Genomic DNA, 6000 nt, shown 5'->3' with positions numbered 1-6000 from the left:
AATATATAATATGGTTTAAAACAGACTTCTGTATGTTCAGGCATACAGGCAAGGACCCATGTGAAGGCTAGAGCTCACGCATTTTTCTAGATGCTCAGAGTCTGTGCTCAGCAACGAACAAGGGAGGGGGAAGGTCGTCTGCAGCAGAAGATGGCAGCAGTGTGCGTCCTCTAAAGAACAGGAGGACGACAAATGGGGGTCCTGGGGAGGGTGTGGGGTGTGGCCGCTGACAGGGAGCCGAAGGAGAGTCTCTCTAAACACACGTTCTCACTAAGACCAGAGCAGATAACAGACCAGCCATGACACTGCCATGGAGACATGGCCTTGACACCCGGGGGAAGGAGGGAAGTTGGGAGCTGGGGACGGGGCAGGGGGAGAGGAGCTCGAGCTGAGAGGAGGTAATTCTATTCCAAGAGCGAGGAAACCCATTGTGCAAGGGTTTCAGCAGGGGCGTGGCACTGTATGACCGAAGGGCTGAAGGACCAGTTGGCACCCCGGCTGCTGTGTTCAGGACAGAGGTCAGGAGGAGAAACATCACTGACTGCCAGGAGTGTGGTGAGCCCGGCAGGGAAAAGTGCGGAGGCAGACGGGACCGCGTCTGTGGAGAAGTCAGCTGGGTGGAGAGAACACTCATCTGCGGTAAAACCAACAGAAAATCTCTGAATGGACTGGGTCTGCTGAATGCAGGAAAGAAAGGGGTGGCATCTAAACACTGGTCCCGACGATTGGGTGCTGTGTTTGAGGAGATTCAGAAACAGGTGTGGGGGATTCAAGAAGCTTTGGTTTATAGGAGCAAACCATTGGCAGGCGCGTGTAGGTCTACAGTTAGTACCTCGGCCATAACGGATACTGTGGACTGAACTACTGCGGTCCCGTCTGCCTCTGCCTCTGTGCGTCTATAACTGAACTAGAGTCACACCAATGCAAAGATTTTCCATAGAATTTAGTTACATGGCTTCCATCTTTCCCATTGTATCCGATCAGCATCTATCTCCTGCGCACAGCAAGACATGATGAGCTGCCTCTGCCTTGCTGACTCACAACTGTCACAGTCTTTACATACATATATACATACTACATACATATGTATATAAATTTCATATATATATATAATTTGTGAACTAGAGTTGATTTACAGCGTTAAGTTTCAGGTGTATAGCAAGTGATTCACCTATATATATATATATATATATATATATATATACACACACACACACACACACGTATGTATACATATGTATGCACACATATAGTTTTTTTACACTCTCTTCCATTATAGGTGACTGTATGACATTGAGTAGAAGGCCCTGTGTTACACAGTAGGTCCTTGCTGGTTGTCTATTATATATATGGCAGTGTGAGCATGTTAACCTGCCACAGTCTTGGTATGTTCAGAGCTAGATTGATCTTCCTCTCCCCAGGTTACTCACCCAGTTTTTCTACTCCAAAGTGGCACAGGTGGGCACTTGTGCCAAGGTTCTGGGTCTCTCTGCGCCCCGCCCCATTCCCCACTTTCTCCTCCCAGGTTAGGCTCCAATTCTCCCACCAGGGCTGCGCCAATAGCCTCCCGACCAGCCCCCAGGGCTCGACTCAGCCTGCTCCAGTGGGACAGACACCATGCGGCAGAAGCATAAGGCTCATTCTGTTCCCTTTCTGATACGGACACCCAGCAGCGCTCCCCGTCTATGGGGACAGGGCTGTTTCCATCGTAAACCCCTCCACAACCCCAGTCTTATCTCCCACCACTCAACACACTCAGCTCTGTGAGCAAGTAGGTCACAGCCCACGACCATGCCTGAGCAGGTTCCTCCTGGCCTCTGTGCATCTATAAGACTGTGCAGAGACAAATGCTCTTCATAGGTCTTCATGTAAATGTCACTCTTCTATGCTAGTCAGCAATGCATTTAGAACAGAGAAAGTGTTTGATTATCTTTGCTTTCTGTACCCTATAACACAGTATATTATGGAGTATGCCTCAAAAATTATTTGCTGAATGAATACCTTGAAATGAAAAAAATTCAAGAGCATATGACCAATTTGGTTAGTTGCATGCAACAAGGAAATATTTTAATAAATATTTGCTGGGTGAATGAATAAATGTTTTCTGACAACTTGAAATAAGAATGAGAAGCAAGTGAAAGCACAAAAGCTTAGGGAATTATATAAAGTAGAGGTTCTCAACAAATACTCGAATGAATGAAGGAACTTTTATGAGCAACACTGAAACCAAATCTTGGCCAGCCGAGTTAGTGGATTTTCTTTGTTTTTGGTTTCACTTTGTTTTGATTTCTGTAATAAGAACATTTAACATGAGGTCCACCTTTTAACAAACATGTAATGTACAGTAAGTGCATCAAAGTGTGTGCGTGCATGCTCAGTCAACCAGCTGTGTCCCTCTCTGCAACCCCAGGCTCCTCTGTCTGCGGAATTCTCCAGGTCAGTGTACTGGAATGGACTTCCATTCCTCCTCCAGGGCATCGTTCTGACCCAGGGGTCAAACCTGTGCCTCCTGCGCTGCAGGCGGCTTCCTCACCACTTCAGCACCTCAGAAGCCCGTACAGTACAGCACTGTAAACTACAGGTACTACTTTCTAGAGCAGATTTCCAGAATTTATACATCCTGCATAACTGAATGACTCATTATGTTTAAAAAAATGTACCTGGCTGTTTCCATTTTAATGATGACACAATGTGAAGGTGACCTGTGCTGACTTTTTACATTCATACTTTAATGTTTTTGTGCTTGTACGGCTGTGGTTACAATTTCTCATAATTACTTCTCTAGGGGAAATACTTTTCTGTGGTGCAGCAAGGGGACTGTTAGATGCTAATATACTAAATAGCCATAAATTCCAGGATGTCCCAGTTGATCACTGTGAACCTAATGTGCACGGTGTCCCTGAGACCCAACCCGAATCCCCACTCCTGGCAGTCAGGACCCCCTCAGGGCTCTAGGCTTTCGGTTTAATGTGTTTTATAGGAGCTGATTCTTAACCTCTTGCTCCCAAACAAGTCAGCACTGTTGCTGCAGCACAAGCTGGCTGAACCTTCAGAAGCTTAAGAAAAGAAAAAGTGTTAGTCGCTCAGTTGTGTCTGACTCTTTGCAACCCCATGGAATGTAGCCTGCCAGGCTCCTCTGTCCATGGAATTTCCCAGACAAGAGTACTGGAGTGGGTAGCCATTTCCTCCTCCAGGGGATCTTCCAGACCTTGGGGTTGAACCTGCATCAACCCCATCAATCAAGGAGGGGAGGAGGGAAGGAGGGAAGGAGGGGAGGAGGGGAAGAGGGAAAGATGGGAGGAAGGGATGCTTTGACCCCAGAAAGTGGGTCCTCATGGCCTGGCCTTCAAGGCTGGGTGAGGTTTTTTGCTTATTTCCAAGGTCAAAGAGCTGAGGGTCACTTCCTGGAAATGGTGATGCCAGTGTATTCAGGAATCTTCAAATCCTGGTCTCTGAGTCTGGGCTTTAAAATCAAAGATATCAACATTGGCTGGGAAGCCAAATGACTCAGGACTTTGGGATGCTGGTGAAAAGTCAGGAAATTTTACTTATGAAGAGACTCACCAATGGGAAGGTCAAAGGAACCCCCACCCCCACCCAAGGATGAGTAGCCCAAGAAGGCAGGACAAACACGCAGCAGTGTGGTGAACAGTTATGTAAAGATTAACAAAATCTTGAGAAAGATAAAGCACATCTTCCAGTGCGTTCAGCCAGGTCAGTCAACTGGTCGAGCGAGGACCTGTGGGTCCCTGCAGTACAGCAGGAGGGAGGCGGTGCTGCGGGCGCACGACCGCGCCTCTGCTGATGGAGAGCAGCGTCAAGACGCCGGAGAGGAGCCCGGCGAGGGGAGGAGCCCGGCGGGGAGAGGAGCTCGCCCCGGAAGAGGAGCCCGGCGGGGTGGAGCAGCTGGGAGGGGCTGTGTGCACTCAGAAGTCACGTCCTAAGGTTTCAGTAAGATGCCTCCATGTAACTTTAGAATTGGCTGTAACTCAACAAAGGAGATGCCCACGCTGAGTGTGGCTCCGGAGCAAGGACACTGGGATCAGGCTGTTGGAACAGGAGACCCCCTTGTCAAGTGGGGGGAGGCACATGATCTACCTCACCCAAGCAAAGGCGCTTTCCAGGGAGTTACAATTTTTAGATGTTAAACACTATAACATAGTAAAGTGGAATTAGCAAATTAAGATATGGCTGCTAGTACAGAGGGTCGCAAAGAGTCAGACATGACTGAAGTGACTTAGTATTCATGCATGCTTGGTATGCATACTAAGAAATGTCAAAACCTGGGGAGGAGACGGTTAAGAACAGGGACCTGGTCTTAACAAGGTCTTAATCAGAACAGGGTCGTAGGAATTTGTAAAGCAGCACAACCATTCTGAGCCATGACCTCTATATTCTCATTGTGGATGCCAGAATTGTTTTAAGTTCATTAGACATTTTCATATTAACATCGGTGGTTCTCACTCGTCCTGAAACACTGGAATTATGTTTATGCTTATTGATTTAAATGATACAACAGGGAAGCTTGTAACAGAATAGAAAGCAGATAGGAAATGGTTAAAGTGATACAGATTTTGCTGTTAAAGCACACATTTTAGCTACCTAGAGATTTCACTTTTGTGGAACTCTTTCAGTTACAAAAATCAGTTAAATGAAGCATTGTTATGTGTGGGAATTATATTATTTTCATTAAAAAAACAAAGATCTAAATTATGTGGCTAATTTAAGTCCTTGTTGATTATCATATGAGCCTGGCATCCAATTTGACTAACACACTTCTCAAGAGATAATGACAAACAATTTTTTGTTGCATAAATGTAGATTCAACACACCAAATTGTTTTCTTCCTCTTCATTGTTCCAAAAACAATTAACAGGCATATTTCTAGGGCATAGATCAGCTGGTGGTCCCCAGTGTCCAGAGTCTCACGCTGATGCCCTTGACATGGACTCAGACCTCCTGAGAGATGGGCTTGAAGACAGCTTGACTTTGCCCCCACAATCCAAAATACTCAATTTCTGTTATATACATTCTGTTCTTCCTTCATATCTTACATTTATGATTTGAAAACTCAGTTAAGAGTATAGATATTAAGGAAAACAGACAAGGAGAAGTTTGAATAAAATAGTTACCTAATTTTTTCATTGCTGCAACCTTAAAACTGTTAGGATATAAAGATGAGCAATAAGAATAAAATGATGAAATGGCATTCCAACATTCAGAGTTAAGCGCAGCTCGCCTTTGATATAAATCCTTCTAAAGCCTCAGCTCATGACCACAAATACAGACATGCTATGAATTACACATTGCCTTCTCCTTCCTTTTTTTCTTCCATTTTCCCCATAAGGCAAGCACTCTTACTTTGACTTCATAAATTTTGAAACTTTCAAGAAGTCTATCCAAAATGAAATAACAACTAGTTATAATCCCAAAGAAGGCAATGCCAAAGAATGTTCAAACTGCATACGACTGTGCACATTTTACATGCTAACAAGGTAATGCTCAAAATCCTTCAAGCTAGGCTTCAGCAGTATGTGAATCGAGAACTTCCAGATGAACAAGTTGTATTTGAAAAAGGCAGAGGAACCAGAGATCAAATTTCCAACATCAATTGGATCATGGAAAAAGGCAAGGGAATTCCAGAAAAAACATCTACTTCTGCTTCATTGACTATGCTAAAGCTTTTGACTGTGTGAATCAAAACAAACTGGAAAATTCTTAAAGAGATGGGAATACCAGAACACCTTACCTGCCTCTTGAGAAACCTGTATGAATGACAAGAAGCAATAGTTAGAACTGGACATGGAACAACAGACTGGTTCAAAATTGGGAAAGGTGTATATCACGGCTGTATATTGTTACCCTGCTTATTTAACTTATATGCAGAGTACATCATGACAAACGTTGGGCTGGATGACTCAAAAGTTGGAATCAGGATTGCCAGGAGAGGTATCAACAAACCTCAGATAATACCACTCTGCATACAATAATGGCAGAAAG

The sequence above is a fragment of the Odocoileus virginianus genome, chromosome 32 (assembly GCF_023699985.2).
Source record: "Odocoileus virginianus isolate 20LAN1187 ecotype Illinois chromosome 32, Ovbor_1.2, whole genome shotgun sequence".
Classification (NCBI taxonomy): Eukaryota; Metazoa; Chordata; class Mammalia; order Artiodactyla; family Cervidae; genus Odocoileus; species Odocoileus virginianus.
This window is presented reverse-complemented; position numbering follows the sequence as displayed.